This window comes from Callithrix jacchus, chromosome 5, assembly GCF_049354715.1.
Source record: "Callithrix jacchus isolate 240 chromosome 5, calJac240_pri, whole genome shotgun sequence".
Classification (NCBI taxonomy): Eukaryota; Metazoa; Chordata; class Mammalia; order Primates; family Cebidae; genus Callithrix; species Callithrix jacchus.
Window position 1 is genome coordinate 94,628,270 of NC_133506.1, and position 24,985 is coordinate 94,653,254.

Sequence of the window (24,985 nt, forward strand, 5' to 3'; positions counted from 1 at the left end):
GTGCTGGGATTACAGGTGTGAGCCATTGCACCAGGCCTCGTTTCTTTTCAAATAATAGAGTTGAAGGAGAAGTTAATCAGATTCGGGCACCTTTACTGAACTATATATATTTATATGTCAATACATATATAAATAATCATATTTGATTATTCCTCACTTGGGATGGGGTTTATTTCCTTTCCTTTCCTAAAATGAGTGGCAGTTGTGAAGGGTATTTTTTGGGGGTTTGCAAAATTTTTAGTGAAGATATGGGTTGCCTTCTCTAAATTAACTCACTTCATGAATATATCACAAATGCTTCTGATATAATTAAAACAATATGGATTTATGAAATTAAAAAAATCTTCTGAGGCATTTCCAAAAATACTTTTGTTTCTTCATAAAATAAATAATTCACAGCTGGTTCTTGCCTGTTGCCATCCCTCACTCCTTGACCACGGATGAGGTAAGCCGAGCTGTGGCAGCCATCTTGAAACCGGAAATGACCAGCGAGAAGACAAAGGGCTAGTATGCTAATAATGGCAGCGCATACAGTGAGAGCCTGTGTCCTTGACAGCATTGTAGAGGCGCTGAACCAGCTGCAGTAGCCACCTGCCTCCAGGTTATAAGGTATTAAATGTCTGTAGATTTTGAGCCAGTTCTTCAAGTGTAATCCGTGAACCAGCAGCAGCTCAGTATCACTTGGTTGTTGTTGTTGTTGTTTTTTAATTCTTTTGAGACGGAGACTTGTTCTGTCGCCCAGGCTGGAGTGCAGTGGCGCCATCTTGGCTCACTGCAACCTCTGCCTCCCGGGTTCAAGCGATTCTCCTGCCTCAGCCTCCCAAATAGCTAGGATTACAGGCATGCACCACCACATCGGGCTAATTTTGTATTTTTAGTAGAGAGGGGGTTTCACCATGTTGTCCAGGCTGGTCTCAAATTCCTGTTCTTAAGTGATCCACCCGACTCGGCCTCCCAAAGTGCTGGGGTTACAGGCATGTAACCCATCTAGCCCGGCCAGAATTTTTTTTTTAAAGCAAATCCTTAGACTTTACTCTAGACCTACAGAATCAGTAACTCCAGGGTGGGGCCCAGCAAGCTGAGGTTTAACAAGCCCTCCAGGCGATTCTGACACACACAGATGTGGAAGAACCAGCCTTAAACCAAGGCTTCTGAAACGTTAATGTGCATAAACATCACGTGGAGATGCTGTAAAGGGCAGTTCCTGGGTCAGCATGTGTACCCACCCAATGGTCAGATGGGGATTTCCCCATATTGGGACTGAGGCAATCATTCCCCAGTCTGCTGAGGGTGTTGGCAGATGAAAGCCCTCAGCCGAGTATCTCTCAAAGAAGAGCCTGATCTCACCCAAGATTATGTTCCCTAGTATGAGGCAGCCTCTATCCAATGGCTGGTTAATGTGGGAAAATGAAGTCCTAACCCCATTTCCTGAAGGCAGGGCAGCTTTATTTATTTTTTTATTTTAATTTTGTCTTTTTTCGAGACAGAGTCTCTCTTTGTTGCCCAGACTGGAATGCAGTGGTGCCATCTCAGCTCACTGCAACCTCCACCTCCTGGGTTCAAGTGATTCTCCTGCCTTAGCCTCCTGATGAGTATCTGGGACTACAAGGCGCCTACCACCACACCCAGCTAATTTTTGTATTTTTAGTAGAAATGGAGTTTTGCCAGGTTGGCCAGGCTGGTCTTGAACTTCTGACAGCAGGTGATCTGCCTGCCTTGGCCTCCCAAAATGCTGGGATTACAGGTGTGAGCCACCGCGCCTGGCCCAGAAAAGCTTTGAAGGGCTGTCCAACCTATAGACCTCATCATAGACTCAGCTGAAGCCTCTCCTCAACTGCTTCATAGTTTAAGGTCTCCCGGTTCACAAGTCTGCCTTCCTCACTTCTCATAGGTGTTGTTCTCTTTTTCATTTTAATTAATTAATTAATTAATTTTTTAGAGACAGAGTTTCTCCATGTTGGTTAGGCTGGTCTTGAACTCCCAACCTCAGGTGATCTACCCGCCTCGGCCTCCCAAAGTGCTGGGATTACAGGCATAAGCCACCATGTCCAGCCCTATAGGTGTTCTCTAGACAGAATTTCCCAGATTTAGCAAATATAAACACCAAACGCCCAGTGAGATTTGAATTTCAGATAAACAAGAATAAATTTTAATATAAACATGTCCCAAATATTGAATTCTTTATCTGAAATACAAACTTAACTGGGCATTCTATATTTTATCTGGCAACCCTGTTCCTAAAGCACTCCCATATAAATTTCCCACATGACTCACAGTAAATCTCAGACTCAGAGTCTGTTTCCCAGGGAACCTAATTTATGACAGTTGGTATCAGGAGTTATCATGAGAAGCAGATTCTAAAATGGGATTATGGAACTGTGTCAGCCAACAGCCGGCTTACAACAAACACCTGATAAAACCCGTGGCAAGAGGTCGTGGTGTAATTATTAAAACTTTGGGCCAGGTGCAGTAGCTTATGCCTGTAATCCCAGCACTTTAGGATTCCAAGGTGGGTGGATCGCTTGTGCTCAGGAGTTCAAGACCAGCCAGAGAAACATGGCAAAACCCCTTCTCTATGAAAAAAAAATTTACTGGGCACGGTGGGGTATGCCTGTAATCCCAGCACTTTGGGAGGCCAAGGTGGGCAGATCACGAGGTCAGGAGTTTGAGACCAGCCTGGTTAACACGGTGAAACCCTGTCTCTACTAAAAATACAAAAATTAGCTGGGCATGGTGGCATGCACCTGTAATTGCAGCTACTTGGAAAGCTGAGGCAGGAGAATCACTTGAAACTAGAAGGCGGAGGTTGCAGTGAGCTGAGATCGTGCCACTGTACTCCAGCCTGAGCAACAAGAGTGAAACTCTGTCTTAAAAAAAAAAAAAAAAAAGCCAGGCACGGTGGCACACACCTGTAGTCCCAGCTTCTTGGGAGGCTAAGGTGGATCACTTGAGCTTGGGAGGTAGAGGTTGCAGTGAGCCGAGATAGTGCCACTGTACTCCAGCCTGTGCAACAGAGCAAGACTCTGTCTCAAAGAAACCAAACCAAACCAAACCAAAACAACAAAAAACCTTCCAGCAGCAGGGAACTGGAATGGAAGACTGGTGGAAGGGAATGGACTGGAGAGAAATTTGAGAGTTTCAAGGACAATAGTAATTACATTAGTATAAGGAATCGAGGATTGGATGGCTGTTTCTCCTCGCTCTTGCCACATTGAAGATGAAAGGCTGAGGTTCATTAATCACCTGCAAGGTGAAATGTGAAAGCCAGAGGCCCTCCTTGGCAGCATATAAAGAGACTCATCACCTGCAATGGGAGAGCTGAAAAGGCTGAGGAACAGGAGCGGGCCTTCATTATAAGAATAGCAAAGTTCCAAAGAAGGTTGGACTCTCTGTCACGTTCAGGTCCGGTATATGCAAAGGAGCTGCAGGACCTCGATAATAGATTCCAGCAGGAGCCAGGAATGCACATGTGGCATTATACCTTGAGGGTGCTGGATCAAGAAGCACTGAATAAAGTTGGATAACAGAGTTTATCGATGTAGGACCAATATTCCATGACACAAGATTTAACAACTATTCAAGATCCCAGGAGATGGTGCTATTAAGCTGCTTGGTTGCCTCTCAAAGGTTGGAAAAAGCGATGGTCCATTGTAGTTGAAGTAGAAATGCTAGAACTATCATGGACAATGGTGAAGGAAGGGATCAAAGGCTGAGTGCAGTGGGCATATTAGAGTGAATATTCTGCATAATGCCAGCCTACTGTGGCATGGGAGGGCCTAGAGGCCACTCCATTTACAAAGCAATAAGGAATGCGCTGACTGAAGGGCACTAGCATTGTTAGGAAACTCACCGTGGCTGTTACATATGGGCCAGTGTTAGTGGTAGCAAATGCTGTCACAAAACTGAGCTCCTTAGAGTAATGGGTAGGATCCCAGGTGATAGCACTTAACCCTCAGATGCAAGGTGGGCACAATTAGTGTAATGAGTGACACCAGGGAGGACCTGCTCCAAGGACAGCTATGGAGAAAATTAATAAGAATGTGAATTTTTACCATTTAACAAAAATGCCATTTCAGATCAGTGGGGGAAAGATGTACTATTCAATAAAAGAATAAATCCACTGATGGAATAAGGTGATGGTGGAATAACTGGAAAGCCTTCAGGATATCAACTGGAGCCATGGTTCATATCACACCCCCAAATCACTCCAATGAATCAAACAGAAAAAGTGAAACAATAAAAGTGCCAGATGGAAACAAAACAAGAACATGATATTCCCAGGGGCAAGATTGATTGCACAGCCAAAAAGCCAATTGTTCAATATGCACAACCAGAAGAAATCAAAATAGGTGATTAGGAGTTTGAGGGTAGTCACCCCAATAACCCAGAACGCATTGACTGAAGGAGAGAATAGGTCTCCAGGAAGAAGTACCACAGCAAATGTATGTGATGATGATTTCCCCAATCCTTCTCCAAAGAAACCAATGGCCATTTCCTCAGGAAAGGGTAATTCCCAACCATTTTGAGGGCTATTGGATATAAGGCCTGAGTTAACACTGATACTTGGAGACCCAGAGCTTCATTGTGGTCTACCTGATAATTGGGAGTATATTGGAGTTGGGTAATAAATGGAATCTTGGCCGGGCGCTGTGGCTCATGCCTGTAACCCCAGGACTTTGGGAGGCCAAAGTGGGCGGATCACAAGGTCAGAAGTTCGAGACCAGCCTGGCCAATATGGTGAAACCCTGTCTCTACTAAAAATACAAAATTAGCTGGGTGTGGTGGCACATGCCTGTAATCCCAGCTACTTGGGAGGCTGAAGCAGGAGAATCACTTGAATCTGGGAGGCAGAGGTTGTGGTGAGCCGAGATTGCACCATTGCACTCCAGCTTGGGCAACAAGCGTGAAACTGCGTCTCAAATAAATAAATAAATAAATAAATGGAGACTTTGGCCCAGGTTTAGCTCACAGTGGGTCCAAAGAATGTAAAGTGCCAATGTAATATGACATGGAAATACTCAGGAGTTGGAAGAACCACTCCCGCTCCTCATCATTGCTATCAGAAACTAGGATTTTACTCTCCTTACAAGCTATTAGCCTGTTATTATTTCGTGTTTGCTGGTTGAATATGAGACTCTGGGGTCAGAAACAAAGGACTGTATCAGAGCACAGCAAGCAGTAACAGCATCCTGTCTGCTGCATCCGTTCCCTTTGCCCCCACTTCCCATAGAGGTGATGCAGAGGATCCAGATTGATGCCTATACATACAGTGGGTTGTGTTACAGGAGAAAATTCACTGAGTTTAGGGAATCCACCATTTTTTGCCCTCCAACTTTTATTTTAAGTTCCAGGGTATGTGCTCAGGATGTGCAGGCTTGTTACAAAGGGAAACTTGTGCCATGGTTTGCTGCCCAGATCAACCTCTCACCTAGGTATTAAGCCCCACATCCATTAGCTATTTTTCCTGATGTAATCCCACAGGCCCCTGTGTGTGTTGTTACCCCACCATGTTTCCATGCGTTTTCATCATTCAGCTCCCACTTGGAAATGAAAACTTGCAGTGTGTGGTTTTCTGTTCCTGGGTTAGTTTGCTGAGGATAACAGTTTCCAGCTTCATCCATGTCCCTGCAGAGGATGTGATCTTATTTATTGGGAATCCACTATTTTTATAAATAGTAGATTTAGACAAAGAGTAGACAGTATGCAAGTCTACTCTTTGTCGTGGAAGGGGATATTAGCTCATCTCTCAAGGTTCATTGCTGTGTGTACAACCCTGAGAAATCTAAGTGGAGAGAAGTCAAGGTCTTGTCTTCCCAGCATATTAGCAAGGATGTACAGGGATACTCAGAATCCAGGGTAGATTGCTTCTTCCACCAATTTCTTCTTTAGACTGTAAGATTAGGGCTATAATAGTGGTGAAGACCAAGTAGAAACCTCTGAGACTACTCCTTCCTGCTCCATCCAAGAGAGAGTAAATAAAAAACAATATTGCACTCCAGAAAACACAGCAGAGATTAAAGCCCCTTTAAAGATTTAATGAATGCAGGAGTAGTGTTTCCCCCACTTAATTCTGACCTTAATCAGAATGCAATGGTCTATTGTGAGTGAAGTAGTAATGCTAGACATGCAGGAACTTCCATTCCTGAGGATGTGGCAAACTCATCCAAGTAGTAGCCCTGGTTGTGCTTGGTAAGTTACAAACGGTATTTGTGTTACAGCAGATTAACTTGGCTTTAGGTCTGTGGTATTAGCTATTAACCTGGCTAATGCATTCTTTTTATTTTTTTTTTTTTTGAGACAGAGTCTTGGTCTTTTGCCCAGGCTGGAGTGAAGTGGCCCAGTCTCGGCTCACTGCAACCTCTGCCTCCTGGGTTCAAGCGATTCTCCTGCCTCTGCCTCCTGAGTAGCTGGGATTATAGGCGCCCGCCAGCATGCCTGGCTAATTTTTGTGTTTTTAGTAGACACGGGGTTTTGTCATTAGCCAGACAGGTCTTGAACTCCTGATCTCAGGCAATCCACCTGTCTCAGCCTCCAAAAGTGCTGGTACAGGGGTGAGCCACCACGCCCGCCCACATTCTTATCCATTCCTAACTGGAAGAAGTTCCCATTCATATGTGATGGACCCTACATTTACAGTCCTACCCTGGGTTGTGTTAACTCTCTTGCATTCTGTAGAAATAAATTCTGAAAGGACCTTAACCATCGGAACAATCCAGAATATTACATTGGCCAACTATATTGATGACTTATGTTATTTGAACCAGATGAGCAAGAAGTACAAATATTTGCTGGAGGCCTGGATAAGACATGTGTTCCAGAGGATTCTACAAAGATTCAGGGTTCTGCCACACTAGTGAAGTTTTAGTGGCTTCAGGCATACTGGGATATCTTCTTCCAAAGTCAAGGTCAAATTATTCCATCTTGCACTTCCCACAACTAAGAAGCAAGCATAATGCCTACCAGGCCTCTTTGGGTTCTGGGGGCAGCATATTACCTACTTAGGAACACTGCTTTAAACCTTACCAAGTAACAAGGAAATCTACCAGCTTTATGTGAGGCCTAGGGCAGGAAAGGACTCCATAGTGGTTTCAGGTTACTGCTTGTACTCAAGCAGTCCTGCTTTTTGGTCCACACCACCCATTATATCATATGGTTTTAGAGGTGAGATCAGCCTGGCCAACATAGCAAAACCCCACTGAAGATACAAAAATTAGCCGGGTGTGGTGGCGCACACCAGTAATCCCAGCTATTTGGAAGGCTGAGACAGGAGAATGGCTTGAATTTTGGAGGCAGAGGTTGCAGTGAGCCGAGATTGCGTCACTGCTGCACTCCAGCTTGGACAACAGAGTCAGACTCTGTCTCAAAAAAAAAAAAAACCAAACAAACAAAAAAAAGAAAATGCATCATGTGAAGTTTGTGCCAGCCCCAAAAACACATCTGGCTAATTTTTGTAGTGATTGAGTTTTGCCATATTGGCCAGGCTGGTCTTGAACTCCTGACCTCAGATGATCTGCCTTTCTCAACCTCCCAAAGTGCTGGGATTACAGACATGAGCCACTGTGCTGGCCGAGGAGGAACAATACAGATACTGGTTCTGGATGTTTCAAGTTATACCTGCTTCTGATGTGGGTATAAGCTGAGAACAAACTCTGCTAACTACATTCTCTCTCAGAGCTAGTCCTGAAATAAGGAGTGACCGGAAATCCTCCCAATGTTCAGCGATTTGGGGAGTGTGCTGATCATCTGCTTTGTGTAGAGAGAGAAACATGGCTTGAGGCAAAAATATATATGAGCTCATGGCAGTGGTGAATGGCTTCATTGGTTGCTCAGAGACCTGGGAAGAGAAATATTAGAATATGGGAGGCCTGGGGACATGGGGAAGATATAGGTCCATAGATCTACAGGAATGGACATGAAATGTGAAGATTTTTGCATCACATGCTAACGCCTGCTCCTAGCAGCCACCATGGGAGAGGCACTGAACAACAGAAGTGCACTAGACAGAATGACCCAGCCAACTGCTACCGGTCACCACAGGGCTGGCACAGTGTGCTCATAAATGGAGTTTATTAATCCAGTTGGGCTACAGCAAAATACCACAGAAAACGTGTCTTAAACAACAGAAATTTGTTTTCTCACAGTTCTGGAGGAAGTCCAATAATCAAACTGTCAGCAGAGTTGGTGTCTAGTTGCAGATGGCTGCCTTCGTTCGTCCTGTGTGCTCACATGCCCTTTCTTCAGGACATGGGGGATGGAGGGGAGGGCAGGCCCATGCAAGAACAAGTGCCTTTTGTGTCTCTTCTTATAAGGGCACTAATCCTTTTGGATCAGGGCCCCACCCATATGACTTAACTTTAATTCCTTCCTTAGAGGCCCCATCTCCAAATATAGCCATATTGGGGGCTAGGGCTCCAACATATAAATTTTTGGGGAAGATAAATATTCAGTCCATAGTATTGGGTATCCACACTGGAAAGGATAGAAGCTACTCAAGGGCCCAACATCATTTATGAAGGCTGCTGTAACTTATGCTAATGCTGAATGTTCAGTCTGCAAGCAACAGAGACCAACAATAAGCCCTTGATAACACATTATGCCTTAAGGAGACCAAGAAACCACATTATTGATTGCCCTTGTTATCCTAAAAGAGGCAATAGCTTGTCTTCTTGGCAATCAACATATATCCTGGGTATGGATTTTCCTTGTTTTTTGTTTTTGAGATGGAGTCTGCTCTGTCGCCCAGGCTGGAGTGCAGTGGCACAGTCTCGGCTCATTGCAACCTCCACATCCCGGATTCAATCAATTCTCCTGCCTCAGCCTCCCGAGTTGCTGGGCTACAGGTGTGTGCCACCAGGCCTGGCTAATTTATATTTTTAGTAGAGATGGGGTTTCACCATATTGGTCAGGCTGGTCTCTAACTCTTGACCTCAGGTAATCCACCCACCTCGACCTCCCAAAGTGCTGGGATTACAGGCGTGAGCCACTGTGCCTGGCTGGAGTTTTCTTTTTTACTTGTGTTGCCTCATCCAGCACCACTGTCCAAGGATTTACGGTGCTTCACCCACCATGATGGGAACCCATAACATTGTATGGCTCAAGGAAGCCACTTAACAGTAAAGGAGGTATGTCAGTAGGACACTTTACCATGGGATCCAGAGGTCCTATCACATTCCATGCTACCCAGAGGCATCTGGCCTGACAGAGTAAAGGGATGGCCTCTGAAAGGTAGCTGAGACACCAGCTTAGAGTTAACAGATGGGATCCTACAGAATGCAGTATATACCCTTGATCAGTGGCCATTATATAGTACTGTGTCCCCAAAAAGGTAGAATAAATGAGTTTGGGAAGCAAAGGGTAGAAGTAGGAGTGGTTGTTTATCATCCCTCCCAATAGCTCACTTAGGGAATTTGTGCTTCTAGGCTCTGTGGATCTTTATTCTCAGAGGGGAACTATTTCCACCAGGGGACCCAAGAGTTCTAGGAAACTGTTAGTCAATTAGGTGCTTTATACCAGGATACCAGCAGGCAAGGACATGGGTCATCATCCTGTCAGGAGGAATTGCCCCGATCAGGAGGAGATAGGACTGCTGTCACATGATGGAGGCAGGAAAGAGTAAGTCTGGCACCCAGGTAATCCACTGGGGTTTCTCTTGATATTCCCCTGCTCAGTTTATTTTTTTGTTGTTGTTGTTTGTTTGTTTTGAGCCAGGGTCTTGCTCTGTCACCCAGGCTGGAGTACAGTGACATGATCTTTGGTCACTGCAACCTCCACCCACCGGGTTCAAACAATTCTCCTGCCTCAGCCTCCTGAGTAGCTGGGATTACAGGCATCTGCCACCATGCCTGGCTAATTTTTGTATTTTCAGTAGAGACGGGGTTTTACCATGTTGGCCAGGTTGATCTCAAAATCCTGGCCTCAAGTAATCCACCCACCTCAGCCTCCCAAAGTGCTGGAATTACAGGTGTGAGCCACATTGTGCCTGTCATCCCCTGTTCAATCTTGATGGTAATGGACAAATGCAGCATCACAGCCTGAAAAAGATACAATAATCAGGGACTCTTACTGCTCATGGAAAAGGATCAGGGTCTATATCTCAGGCCACTTAGACCAGAAGAGGTGCTGGTTGAGGGTGGAGCTAATCTGGAATGGACAGTAGAGAAGGAAGATAATGAGTATTGATTGTGACCTTGACATCAGCTGTAGTATTGGTGGGGATGAGGATGTGGTTCATCCCACTGTCTTTATAAGTCTCCCCAGGAAGAGACCAATAAGAACCCTGAAGGAGCTCTTCCGAGATGGAGTGAACTTATTCTGTGAAACAAATGGACTCAAAATGTGCAAGGAGTGAATGGTAGTGGGTGCTGTGGTGAGTTGCCCAGATTCTCTTTTCTGGATGGAGGTGCTCATTTACCCAGCTGCCGGGAGTGTTGGCAACTGATGGTTCTCAGCTGAGTCATTCTCTGGAAATTTCCCTCAGCTGAAGAGAACCACCTTGTCCAACCAAGGTCAGGCCTTGGGGCCAGTCACATCCAATGACTGCTTGATCAGAGGGCCTAAAGGCTCAGCAGATGGGATGACCCTGAAGGTAATTCCAGCTTGAAGTTCCTGTAGGCTCAGCTGAGGCTTCTGTTGAATCACATAGCAGATCGACTCAGTCTTACTCAATCCTACTTCCGTACCCTCTAAGCTCTCCCCTTAATAAACCTCTTATGTGCGGATTTCAGAATCTCAGGGCCTGTTTCCTAAGGAACCTGACCTATAACACAAGGTCTGAACGCAGATGGAGTTTGGGGTTCAGCATTTCTTACCATCCCAGGTAATGCTAATGCTGTCAGTATGCAGAATTCAATTTTGAAATCAGATATATGGGGACATAATTTGCATGGAGTTAAAATGTCCTCTTTTTCAGAGTATGTTTTAAAGAGCTTTCAAAAATGTACAGAATCATAGTCACCACCACAATCAAGATACGGAACATATCCATCACCCCCAAAAGTTCTCTCTTGCTCCTTTGTACCCAATCCCCTATCCTCACTTCCATTTTCTGGCAATCATTAATCTTGTTTCTGTCCCTTTGGTTTTGATTTTTCAAAATGTCATATAAATGAAATAATACTACATATAGCCTTTTGAATGTGACTTCAGTCACTTAGCATGGTGTTTTGAGATTTATATATGTCATTGAATGCATTGGTAGTTCATTTGTTTTTATTGCTGTATAGTATTTCATTGTATGGATGTTACAATGAAATTACAATTTGTTTATCCATCCTCAGTTGATAGACATTTGGATTATTTCCAATTTGGTGTGGTTATAAATAAATCTGGCATACATTTGCTTGCAGTTCTTTGTATGGAAATATATTTTCATTTATTCTGGAAAAACACCTTGGAGTAGGACTGCTGAGTTGTGTGGAAAATGTATGCTGAACTTCAGAAGGAGCTTCCATGCTGTCTTCCAAAGAGGATATGCCATTTTGCTTTCCCATCAGCAATGTATAAGAGTTCCAGTTGCTCTATATCCTTTCCAGGACTTGGTATTATAAGTTTCAAAATTTTTTAGCCATTCTAGTAGGTGTGTAGTGATAGTGTGGCTTAAATTTGCCTTTACCTGGTAAATTATGGTGAAAGGCATCTTCTTATGTACTTGTTGAGCACTTGTTTATCTTCTTGCAAAATGTCTGTTCAACTATTTTGCCCATTGAGTGGGGTGGGGGTTCTCTTTTCGTAGTCTATTGAATTGAAAATGTTATTTGTATATTATGGGTAAAATGTTGTTTATATATCCTTGATCAGCTGTATCTTGACAAGTTTTTTCTCCCAGCTTTCTCTTTTATCTTTTGGCTTGTCTTTTTATTTTCTAATAATGTATTTTGCAGTGCAGAATTTTGAAACTTTGATGAAGTTCAATTTATCAATTTTTAAAAGTTAATAATTTACACTTTTTACAGCCCGTCTATGAAATCTTTTCCCACCCCAAGGCCACAAGACTGTCAGCCAGAAGTTTTAGATTTTAGATTTTACATTTAGGCCTATAATCTATGCCCTAAAAATCTACAATTTTGGGCCAATTTTTTAAATATGGAAAAGAATCAAAGTCAATTTTTTTTTTTGCAGGTAGATGTTTAATATTCCAGAACCATTTGTTAAAGAGACTATCTTTTTCCCATTGAATTATTTTGGCACTTTGTTAAAAAGCAATAGACGAGGGCAGGCATGGTGGCTCACACCTGTAATCCCAGCAGTTTGGGAGGCAAAAGTGGGCAGATCACTTAAGGTCAGGAGTTTGAGACCAGCTTGGCCAACATGGTGAAACCCTGTCTCTACTAAAAGTACAAAGATTATAGGTGGCTCACACCTATAATCCCAGCCACTTGGGAGACTGAGGCAGGAGAATCTCTTGAATCCGGGAGGTGGAGGTTGCAGTGAGCCAAGATCACACCATTGCGTTCCACCATGGGTGACAGAATGAAACCCTGTCTCAAAAAAAGAAAAGCAATAGACCAAAGATGTATGAGTCTATTTCTGGATACCTTGGGTTCCCAATTCTGTTCCATGGGTCTATAGCTATCCTTATATCAATACCACACTGTCTTGATCACTGTCCAGCTTATACCAAGTCTTGTGATCAAGACTTTGTTATTTTTTAATCAAAATTGTTTTGGCTATTCCAGGTACTTTGCTTTGCCATATAAATTTTTAAATCAGCTTATCAATTTCTACCAAAAAAGCCTGCTAAGATTTTGATTGGAATTGCACTGAATCTGTGGATCAATTGACATGTGAATACTGAATCTTCCAGTCTTTGAACATGGCATATCTTTCCATTTATTTAGGTCTTGTTAATTTCTATGATCAGTGTTTTATAGTTTTCTGCAAACAAATATTGCCCACTTTTATTATATTTATCCCTTAATATTTTAATTTGGAGTGGTATTATATGTGGTACTTCAGAAAATTTCAATTCATTTTTCAAGTAATAAAATTTCATTGCAAGTATGTAGGAATAGAATTAATTTTTGTATATTGACCTTGTATTTTGCAACCTTGCTAAACTCTAAGAACTCTTTTTTTTTAGGGAGGAAGGCAGGAAGGGAGGGAAGGAGGAAGGGAGGGAGGAGGAAAGGAGGAAGGAAGGGAGGAGGGAAGGGATGAAGGAAGGAAGAAAGGGAGGAAGGGGGGAGGGAGGGAGGGAGAGAGGGAAGGGAAGGAAGGAAATCAAGCAATGAGAGAGACATTGCCGACCTGGATCTAGAGGTTTACAAGTTGATTTCTTTTCTTTTTTTTTTTTTTTGAGAGAAGGAAAGAAAAAAAAATGAGTAATGGAGAGGAAGAAAGAGGAAGAGAAAGAGGGAGGGTGAACGGAAATATTGCTTTATTCTGAAAAAAAAATGGGTATTAATAATGGCCAATCAATGTTTCATTTAAACCTATGAGTAGGTGTGTGTGGTATTGACAAGTATGTATATTTTGTGTATTTGAAGTGGAGAGCTCTATAAATATTTATTAAGTTTACTTGTTCCGGATCGGAGTTCGAGTCCTTGATACCCTTATTAATTTTCTGTCTCATTGAGTCTAAGTCTTTATGTATGTGGGTGTTAGGATCGTTAGCTCTTGTTGTTGCATTGATCCTTTTACCACTATATCTTTGTTGCTTTAAAATCTATTTTATCCGATATGAGAATTGCAAGTCCTGCTTTTTATTTATTTATTTATTTTTGCTCTCCATTTGGTTGGTAAATCTTTCTCCATCCCTTTGTTTTGAGTCTTTGTGTATCCTTACATGTGAAACAGGACTGGATGTAACATGCCGTTGGGTTTTGGCTGTGTCTTTTGATTGGGGGATTTAGTCAATTTAAATTTAGGGTTACTGCCATTTGATGTTAACTGGCTGTTTTATCCATTTGTTGATGTAAATTCTTCTTTATGTTAGTGCTCTTTACTTTTTGGTATATTTTTAAAAGGGCTAATACTGGTTGTTTCTTTCTGTGTGTAATGCTTCTTTCAGAAGCTCTTGTAAAGCAGGCCTGGTGGTAATAAAATCTCTGAGTACTTGCTTGTGCATAAAAGATTTTATTTTTCCTTCAGTTGTGAAGCTTAGTTTGGCTGGATATGAAATTCTGGGCTGAAGGTTCTGTTCTTTGAGGATGTTGAATATTGGCCCCCACTCTCTTCTGGCTTGTAGAGTTTCTGCTGAGAGATCTGCTTTAAGTCTGATAGGCTTGCCTTTGTGGGTAACCTGACCTTTCTCTCTGGCTGCCCTTAGTATTTTCTCCTTCGTTTCAACCCTGGTGAATCTAACAATTATGTGCCTTGGGGTTGCTCTTCTTGAGGAATATCTTTGTGGTGTTCTCTGTATTATGTGGGGTTGAATATTGACCTGCTTTGCTAGTTTAGGAAAATTTTCCTGAATAATATCCTGAAGGGTATTTTCCAGCTTGGATTCATTCTCTCCGTCGCATTCAGGTACACCTATCAAACGTAAATTTGGTCTTTTCACATAGTCCCACATTTCTTGGAGACTTTGCTCATTCCTTTTTATCCTTTTATCTCTAATCTTGTCCTCCTGTTTTCTTTCATTAAGTTGGACTTTGACCTCTGATATCCTTTCTTCTGCTTGAACAATTCAAGTGTTTAAACCTGTGCATACTTCTCGGAGTTCCTGTATTGTATTCTTCAGTTCCATTAATTCACTTATATTCCTCTCTAAGTTGTCTATTCTCAATAGGATTTCATCAAACCTTTTTTCAAAGTTCTTAGTTTCTTTACATTGGGCTACAACATGTTCTTTTAACTCACCGAAGTTTGTTATTATCCATTCCTGGAAGAGTGATTCTGTCATCAGGATGCGCTCGTTCTCCATCAAGCCTTGTTCCATTGTTGATGTGGAACTGTGATCATCTTTAGAGGGAGAGGCGTTCTGATTTTGAGTATTCTCAGCCTTTTTACGCTGGTTTCTTCCCATCATTGTAAATTTATCTTCCTGTCGTCTTTGAAATTACCAACTTTCAGATTAGGTCTCTTGAGTGGACGTCCAGGTTGTTAGTTCCCAGGGCCAGAACAGCGGCATTAAGACTGATGGTGCTTTTCTTCCCAGGATTCTCTTGTCTGGCTTCCTTCTTGTGTCCGTAATAGGCAACTCTGCGTTCCTGGGGCTCCAAACCTCAGTCAGAAGGGGAACCAGTCCCGTTTACTCTGCCCCAAGAGCTGCTGTGCCGAGGTGCCATCACAGCTGCTTCGCCAGCCTCAGGAGTTGTGCTGGGGACCCGTGCGGGTCCTCCAAACCTCGGTCCGAAGGGGAGCCAGCCCTGTTTACTCTGCTCCGAGAGCTGCCGCCCCGAGGTGCCAGCGAAAACGCTGTGCCAGCCACAAGAGTCGCGCTGGTGACCCGTGTGATTCCTCCACTGGGGATCTTCTGCTCCGTGAGCGACCAGAATTTGTCTGAAAGTGTGGCGTCCTCTAGTTTTCTGCGCTTGCCCTGAGAGCTGCAATCCCGAGATGTTAGCGATCGGCCATCTTGGATCGTCGCTTAAACTCTAAGAACTCTTAAGTGGAAAATATGCTAAGAACTCTTAAGAGGAGAAAAATTCAATTCATAGGTCTGATCAGATAGTTTAAATCATTAAGTCTACATTAGTCTTTAAAGCAATTTTTTAAAAGTGAAAGCAAATTTATTAAGAAAGTAAAGGAATAAAAGAATGGCTACTTGATAGGCAGAGCAGCCTCTTTAAAGCAATTATATATCATAAGAATAACAATTATTCTCATTATGTTTTGGAGACAGAGTCTTACTCTTGTTGCCCAGGCTGGAGGGGTGGTGCGATCTCAGCTTACTGCAACCTCCACCTCCCAGGTTCAAGCAATTCTCCTGCCTCAGCCTCCCAAGTAGCTGGGACTACAGGCACGTGCCACCATGCCCAGCTAATTTTTGTATTTTTAGTAGATACAGGGTTTCACCATGTTGGCTAGGCTGGTCTCAAACTCCTGACCTCAGGTGATTCGCCTGCCTGGGCCTCCCAAAGTGCTGGGATTACAGGCATGAGCCACTGCACCCAGCCAAGAAAAGCAATTATATATCACAATTATGTATCATCAGAACAGTGTTAAGATGGCAACAAGGGGCTGAGCGGAGTGGCTCATGCCTGCAATCCCAGCACTTTGGGAGGATGAGGTGGGTGGATCACTTGAGGTCAGGAGTTCGAGACCAGCCTAGCCAACATGGTGAAACCCATCTCTATTAAAAATACAAAAAAATTAGCTGAATGTGGTGGCACATGCTTGTAATTCCAGCTACTCAGGAGGCTGAGGTAGGAGAATTACTTGAACCCAGCAGCAGAGATGGAGGTTGCAGTGAGCCAAGATTGCGCCAGTGCCCTCCAGCCTGGGCGACGGAGGGAGACTTCATATCATAAAAAAAAAAAAAAAAAAGGATGGCAACAAGGGAATCCAAATAAAAAAAAGAATCACATACCCTCCTACCCCCTCACAAATCACTATTTCTCTAGTTCCTTTTTCAGGTTTCCAGATTTAATCACTATTTTATTCTCTGTTTTTCTTTAATTTCTCATAAGCATTTTCATAAGCAATATAGTGCTTCTAGTTATAATTTTAAACAGCTGTATCCTATTTTATTAAGTACATGTATCATAATTGACTTAACCTTTCCTCTATTTCTGTTTATTAAAGAAAAAATTCTCAAGAGTGGGATTTCTGAGCCCAAGGATTTGAATACTTCTACGGTTATTGAAATGTATTGTCAAGTTGTGCTGCAAATGAGTACAGGATTTCTACATCGTAAAATTCATTTCTGTGTAGCACACAGAGCTAGCGCACTACTCTGAAAGACAGATTGAACTCAGAGAAGTGAAGGGAACAGAATTTAGATAGGGTAAAGGCTGGAGTATTGATGTCAAGATAGGCATAGCACACAGAACATTCAGGAACAGTGGTTGGAATGAAGTTTGAGTAGTGAGTGGTTTAAGTGTAGAGTCACATTTTGGGATTAGATTGTGAAATGCCAACCTGAGGAACTGGGATTCCCTTCTGTAGGCAATTAAAAGCTGGTGAAGATTGACAAAATAACAATGATTTTTTTTTTTTTTTTAGATGGAGTTTTGCTGTTGTGGCCCAGGCTGGAGTGCAGTGGCACAATTTCAGCTCACTGCAACCTCCCCCTCTCAGGTTCAAGCAATTCTCTGCCTCAGCCTCCTGAGTACCTGGGAGTACAGGTGCTGGCCACCATGTCCAGCTAATTTTTGTAGTTTTAGTAGAGATGGGATTTCACCATGTTGGCCAGGCTGGTCTTGAACTCCTGGCCTCGTGATCCACCCGCCTCGGCCTCCCAAAGTGCTGGGGCCACCACATCCGGCCAACAGTGATATTTTATGACTGTGACTGTGGAGAATTAGAAGGAAGAGAGTTGAGAGAAGAAAGATGGGGAGATGAGGAGATAGAGAGATAGGGAGATCATTTTGAAATTATCACAGTATTCCAGAGATGAGAAGCAAAGATTGATGACACATGAAACTGAATGAAAAGCTTCCAGGTTAATGATGGCAGATTGGTTGGGCTTGATGTACCTTCTGTTAATTTCTTTTGAAAAATGCCTAAAGAAACAAAAAAATTTTGTAAAGATATATACACAAAAAACCAAATTGGCATTGAGACTGTAAATTAAAAAATGAAAGACTACATGCCAAAATTTTAGATTCTTTCTCCCAATTGCCTCATGACTTGGTCAGACTGAGAAACGGAATGATTCTCTTTTGAACCTGTGTTCAAGAATAGAGGAAATATTGACTCATCCTACCATCTTCCCCATTATCTTCCTTTATCCCAAAAGGAAGTGACTGCACTGGCCAGAAAAGCAGAAAGTTATCTCACAAACACAGAAGAACGACCCTTTTCTAGGGTGACTGTTGGGGTGGGGGGTGGGGGGGAGTGGTAGGGGGAAAGACATGGTCAAAGAGGACATTAGCCATAATTCTTTTTTTTTTTTTTTTTAAGAGTCTTGCTCTGTTGCCCAAGCTGGAGTACAGTGGTGTGATTTCAGCTCACTGCAACCTCTGCCTTCTGGGTTCAAGTGATCCTCCTGCCTGAGCCTCCTCAGTAGCTGGGACTACAAGCACACAGCACCACGGCCAGCTAATTTTTGTACTTTTACTAGAGATGGGGTTTCATCATGTATTTCAATATTACTTTTAAAAATTATTTTATTTTTTGAGACTGGCTCTCTGTCACCAAGGCTGGAGTGCAGTGGTGTGATCACAGCTCATTGTAACCTTGCATTCCTGGGCTCAGGTGATCCTCCTCTCTCAGCGTCAGAAGTAGCTGGGACTACAGGTGCGTGTCACCATACTCAACTGATTTTTTTTGAGGCAAGATCTCACTGTGTTGCCCAGGCTGGAGTGCAGTGGCATGATCAAGGCTCAATGCAGCCTCAACCTCCTGAGCTTAAGTGATCCTCCCAGTTCAGCCTCCCATAGTATGGAGATTACAGGTGTGAGCCACTACACCCAGTGGATATTACTCATTTAATTAAAGATGTCATTGGAAAGACAAAGCTCACAAAGACCTGTGCAGACTTTACTACATTTTCCACTAACCTTTAACTTTGTTGATGACTTAATAATCTTTTCCTGGGTTTCTTACCAGGCTAGAATGGAATATTCTTTTGTGATTCATTTTAAATGCTTGTCTTAATGTCCATCCAAGTTTCATGTAGAGACTTCAGGACTTCAAGATATTTTGCCACCAAAATCTCTGCTCTGGCTTCCCCTGTCACAGCTACTGCCCATGAGGTGACCCTGTTTGGGCCACATAATGGGGTGTCCTGCCTCAGGTGTTGCTTCTTGTTTCTCCCTTCCTTCCTCACAGCTGACACAACTGGAGAGCTCTTTCTCATTCCCTCCTGGATATCTCCACACAGGCAGTGACTGAGGGAAAGGCAGCAGTTTAGAGAGGTGTTCAGCTACCCATCTACTGGTGTCTCACACTGCATAAAATCACCTGATTAGGCTGGGCGTGGGGGCTCACACTTGTAATTCCAGCACTTTGGGAGGCCACGGTGGGTGGATCACCTGTGGCCAGGAGCTCGAGACCAACCTGACTAACGTGGTGAAACCCTGTTTCTACTAAAAATACAGTATTAGCTAGGCATAGTGGCACATGCCTATAATCTCAGCTACATGGGAGTCTAAGACAGGAGAATTGCTTGCACTTGGGAGGTGGAGGTTTCAGTGAGCCAGGATCACACCATTGCACTCCAGCCTGGGCAGCAAGAGCAAAACTCCATCTCAAAAACAAAACAAAACAAAAAACCCCATTAGTCATCAGAAATCTGCCTCTGAGACAGCAAGTTACAAAATCCCCATTTAAGTCAGAAACTCTTTTCTAAAAGGGCCAACATCTCTAGCAGAATAAATACTATCTATAAGCCCAAAACAGGATTTCAGAACAGAATCACATGATGTATTTTTATCACAACTCGCTGAGAAGAAAACAAAAGGAGATGGGTTTAGATTTAGATTTGATAAAAGGAGGAACTTCTAAATATATATATTTTATATATTAAAACAGCTTATTAGAGATTGCCTTCTTTGGAGATCTTTAAACATAGGATAGACAATCGTTCTTGAACGATCTGGCTGCAGACCTGCTTGGAAACCAGAACCAAAATAAATGCTTTTCTGAAGTGCCCTCTGGTTTGTCTAATCTACAACCTCTGACAACCCTTGCCCTCACCCACAGTCTTTATCCCAGGTCATCATGACATGACAGAGACGTGGCAGTTGATGGGGAGGTGAATGATGGTAGTGACATTTGGGATTACTTCACCATGGGAATTGCGAAGAAATGATTCCAGTGCTTTGTCAGTCCACCAACTGAGCATAGTACAATCCTCCAGTTATTTCCAGAATTTTGATGAATCAGTCAATCCATTCTTGAACAAACTAAGGAAAATAGTTACCCCACCCCTAAAGAAATACAGTAAAGCTGTAATTCCAGTCTGAAGCTGATATTGATCAGAACACAACAAAGATGTTCTTTTCTTCATACTCTTGCATGATGTCCAACCCTTATTCAAAGTCTAATACATATGATGTTTTTTCAGTCTTTTGTGTATGGTATACATTTATTGGAAATTCCGTGGGATACATGTGACCAGCATAAATCTCATGACATGAATCAGTTTTGCAAGAAATATGCCCTTTTCCATTTTCCATGACTTAATTTCTCTTTTGCACTCAAAGAGTGTCAATCTGCTAAGTGACAGATACTAAATCTTAGTCAGTTTAGGGTTTCCACTGCTCTTTTCCTCTGAGATCTGGGGACTTACCTAGTGGCACAGCATCAGGGTGGGGTCAGGTGGTGTCTTTCCCTTGCTTATCAGACCATGTCGGCATCTGCCAACATGTACCATGTCCTATCTGATTATTCTGTCTTTGGCCCAGGTGGCTATTTTTATTATTTATTATTTTATTTTTTTCTGAGGCAGAGTCTCACTCTGTCCTCCACGCTGGAGTGCAGTGGTGCAGTCTCGGCTCACTACAACCTCTACCTCCCGGGTTCAAGTGATTCTCCTGCCTCTGCCTCCCAAGTAGCCGGGATTACAGGTGTGTACCACCACATCCAGTTAATTTTTGTATTTTTAGTAGAGACGGAGTTTCACCGTGTTGGCCAGGCCTCAAGTGATCCACCTGCTTTGGCCTCCCAAAGTGCTGGCCTATTTTATTTTATTTTTATCCTCCTGCCTCAGCTTCCCAAGTGCTTTCTTTCCTAACTGCAAAGCCTCTTTTGATACGCTCTTTTCCTCTACTTTCATAATTCCCTCATCATTTCTGGATTGCACAAAACTAGGTGGGTGCCTAAGCTCTTGCCTCAGGTCTGTGTTACTCTCAGGTGTGTGGAAAATGTTTTGCCTGCTCACCATGGTGGGTGAGAGGACTGTGGTCTGTTGAAACCTCCACGGGCTCTATTCTGGGAATCATTACAGCTTTCTGCTATTTTGGTTTCTTCATATCCATTGGATATGAGAGGAAGCTGAGGAAGCCCTTTTCCTTTTTTTTTTTTTAAGACACAGTATTACTCTGTCACCCAGGCCGGATGGAGTGCAGTGGCGCTATCTCAGCTCACTGCAACTTCTCCTTCTTGGGTTCAAGAGAATCTCCTGCCTCAGGCTCCCCCAATTAGTTGGGATTACAGATGCGAGTCACCATGCCCAGCTACGTGTGTGTGTGTGTGTGTGTGTGTGTGTGTGTGTGTGTTTAGTAGAGATGGGGTTTCATCATGTTGGCCAGGCTGGTCTTAAACTCCTGACTTAACCCAAGTGATCTGCCTATCTTGGTCTCCCAAAGTGCTGGGATTACAGGCATGAGTCACCGTGTCCAGCCTGGGGAAGGTCCCTGACCCTTTCTTAGGAACCTTCTTTCCTATCTAAACCTTCTTTCCTTCTGATTCTTTTCATTCCTCTAGCCCAAGTAAACTTTATCTAGTCTCAGAGATGGCACTTAGTAATCTTCTAAATTGTTCATACTCTGAGATCTTCAGGGTTTGGCTCATCACCTCAAAAAGTTTTTCTGCTGTAGCAATCCTTCCTTAAGGTAATTAATGTCTCATTGTATAGCTTTCAAGGGGGTATAAAGGAACTACCAGGAATTAGAAACATATCTGTTAGTATATCAAAATATGGTGCCACTACACTGCTGTAAAGGAAATTTAAAGATGAGAGGCGGTGAGAACTGGGAGGTTTCTTTTTTTCTTTATTTTTCTTGAGACAGAGTCTCACTCTGTCGCCCAGGCTGGAGTACAGTGGTGTGATCTTGGCTCATTGCAACTGCCTCCTCCCAGGTTCAAGCGATTCTCCTTTCTCAGCCTCTCCAATAGCTGGGACTACAGGCACATGCCACCACGCCCACTTAGTGTTTTTGTATGTTTATTAGAGACAGGGTTTTGCCATGTTGACCAGGTTGGTCTTGAACTCCTGACCTCAGGTGATCCACCTGCCTTGGCCTCCCAAAGTTCTGGGATTACAGGCATGAGCCACTGCACCGGGCTGAGAACTGGGAGATTTCAGAATGAGGGGAGACGCAGAGCACCCCCCCACCTCAGGGGCAGTGTATAGAAAGCACCCAGCCCTTTCTTCTGGCTCAGCATGATTTTATGCACCCTCATTAATGCATCTTAAGGAACCCTCAAGCAAATATCTATTATTACAGGTATCTATCGGTTGAGGTCCACTTCATCTGCACCTGGAAAACCCTCCCCAGGGAAAAGGAAGGCCTGTTTCTCTGCTCCTTCAGGCCTTGAGTTATGGCCCAAAACTCCTAACTCGTGGGAGGGAGTCTCTCAGTGAGTGCATGATGGCTGCCCACATAGACTTAGATTGGAAAACTGGAAAGAAAAAGTAGAAATAAATGAATCTCCCCTACCTTGGAAATTAGTTCTTTCAACAGATTGTGTTAGCACTTGAAATCACTGCTTTAACTACTAAAATTGATTAAATTAGCAGCTCTATATTTTGCCAAGATTTTTATAGGCTTTCCCCCCTTCTCAACAAATTAAAACCTGGCTTGCAGGGGAGTGTAGTAGACTGGAGACATTTCTCCTCCTGTCGCTGGATGCTGGTGTAGCAAGCTTTTGACAGTTTTTAACAAGAAAATCTTAATTCTTGATTACTACTCCTTATGTGTCTTATTCTGGGACTGCAGTATGGTTGTGTGGGAGGAAAACTGATGTAACATTGAAGAGTTTAATAAATATTTGTGATAATGGAGTTTTAAAGTCATTGCTTCACAGAAGCCTATTATTATATAAGAAACATAATTATTTCAATTTAAAGATAATGCTAGATCTTTGGTAATATGTTAATAAGTCAAATAAAATATTTCTTGATATAAATGTCAGACCTAGTGCAAACTAACAGATTTAAAATAATGTTTTTGTCAGGTGCAGTGGCTCACCCTTGTAATCCCAGCACTTTGGGAGGTCGAAGCGGGCAAATCACCTGAGGTCAGGAGTTTGAGACCACCCTGGCCAACGTGGTGAAACCCTCTCTCTACTAAAAATAGAAAAATTAGCTGAGCATGTTGTCATGTGCCTGTGATCCCAGCTACTTGGGAGTTTGAGGCAGGAGAATCGCTTGAACCCAGGCGGTAGAGGTTGCAGTGAGCAGAGATTAAGCCACTGCATTCCAGCCTGGGTTACAAAGCAAGACTCTATCTCAAAAAATAAATAAATAAAATAAAATAATGTTTTTAATTCAAATTTCTATTTTGTTACAAAATAACTGCTAGCAATCAAATTCACTGTCCAAAACATAATCTTTTTCAAAATCTAGAAAAGATGTAATGTTTGACTTAATGCAGAAGGGAATGGTGGAATGATGAAGAAATATGTTGTATAATGTTCAAAGGAATATTATAGTCTTGACTTCCAATTCAGATGAAACACATATTTTTACTAAACTCTGAACTCACATCAACTTTCTAAGTATGCATTTTTTTGCTTATGTTATAATTGGAAGTGAAAATAGGACACAAAGTATATACATACTATATATATATATATATATATATATATATATATATATATATATATAAAATGATCACATCAATGGTTTTTTTAAACTGTGCATGAATAAAAGACCAAAAGGAAATTGAAACATTATCAATGGCTATCTTTTGGCTGGTGGGTATAAATGCGATTTCTAAAAATTTGTTTCTTTGGCTGGGCACAGTAACTCACACCTGTAATTCCAGCACTTTGGGAGTCCAAAGCAAGCAAATCATGAGGTCAGGAGTTCGAGACCAGCCTGGCCAACATGGCGAAAGCCCATCTCTACTAAAAATACAAAAAATTAGTTGGGCATAGTGGTAGATGCCTATAATCCCAGCTACTCAGGAGGCTGAGGCAGGAGAATCACTTGAATCTGGGAGGCAGAGGTTGCAGTGAGGCGAGATCGAACCACTGCACTCCAGCCTGGGCAGCAGAGCGAGACTCTGTCTCAAAAAAAAAATTTTTTTTTCTTTTTGACATTTTCCAAATATCCTGTAATGAGCATGTATTTCTTCTATATTGACCAAATGAATTTAAAACACCACTTTTAAAAGGGAGTATATATTTCCCACACTGTCACTTGAATTTATTAAATACAGTATACTCTTTATTTATGCTCCTCCTGATTGTTTGGAAAGGTGGAATGAGCAAGAATTAAATGCTAATGTAGATGCTGGAGATGCATCAATGCACTTCATGCAGTTTTACCAAGATGCAGGTATTAGAACAAGGATCAAACACCCTTTGGTCTTCAAAGTAATAAAGACACCGAATAGTCATAGTTTCAGTCGAACTCTCCTCCCTCCGTGACTAGATTGCTTTGCCTTTGAACTGCCCACTGGAAAGGGCCAGGTGTGTAAATGCTCAGATCTTTCTAAAGTTGACAACTGCTTCCCTTCACATTTCATTTTACATAATGATTTCAGTGCAGGAATGTCATGGTGTAAAGTGATAGGGAAATATAAGGTGCTAAAGTATGGTAGAGCAATATTGTTAAAAGACTGTGGAGCTGCCTGTTGATTGCTGAGGTTTTTGCAGATTTTATCTATAGACCTAGTGAATTCTACTGATGAGGAAGGCAGTAGAAATCTGAACAACTAGGATCAAAAGGAGAGAATGTCTTTGATCATCTATTTGACGGAAAGTAATAGTCACAATTTACTTGAGTATTTTATAGGTGCTAAATGCATCTAGAATAACTTTCTCATCCACTTTTAGTGCAGCTTTGGGCACTGGTTTCTACGAAAGTTTGTTCAGTAATCTTTAGGAAAACTAATATGCTTTTGCCTGATTTACCTTTGTATTGGAGCAGAAAAGAGAAACGTCAGGCATGAAATCATGAACCCTATAGACACTGCCAATGTAAACAGATTGATGAATTAGTTACTTTCACAGAGATCTTAACGTGTTTATGAAAGTATTTTTTTGG

General features: G+C 42.4%; 1 protein-coding gene across 1 annotated transcript in view; it reads left to right on the top strand.

The window, feature by feature from the left end:
- Positions 1–509: 509 nt before the first annotated feature.
- MED13 (mediator complex subunit 13) overlaps positions 510–24,985 on the top strand; it is a 232,951-nt gene continuing 208,475 nt past the window's right edge. The window contains exon 1 of the mRNA XM_078373689.1: positions 510–609. The gene's annotated coding sequence lies outside the window, so the exon portion shown is untranslated. The remainder of the gene's footprint in view (positions 610–24,985) is intronic.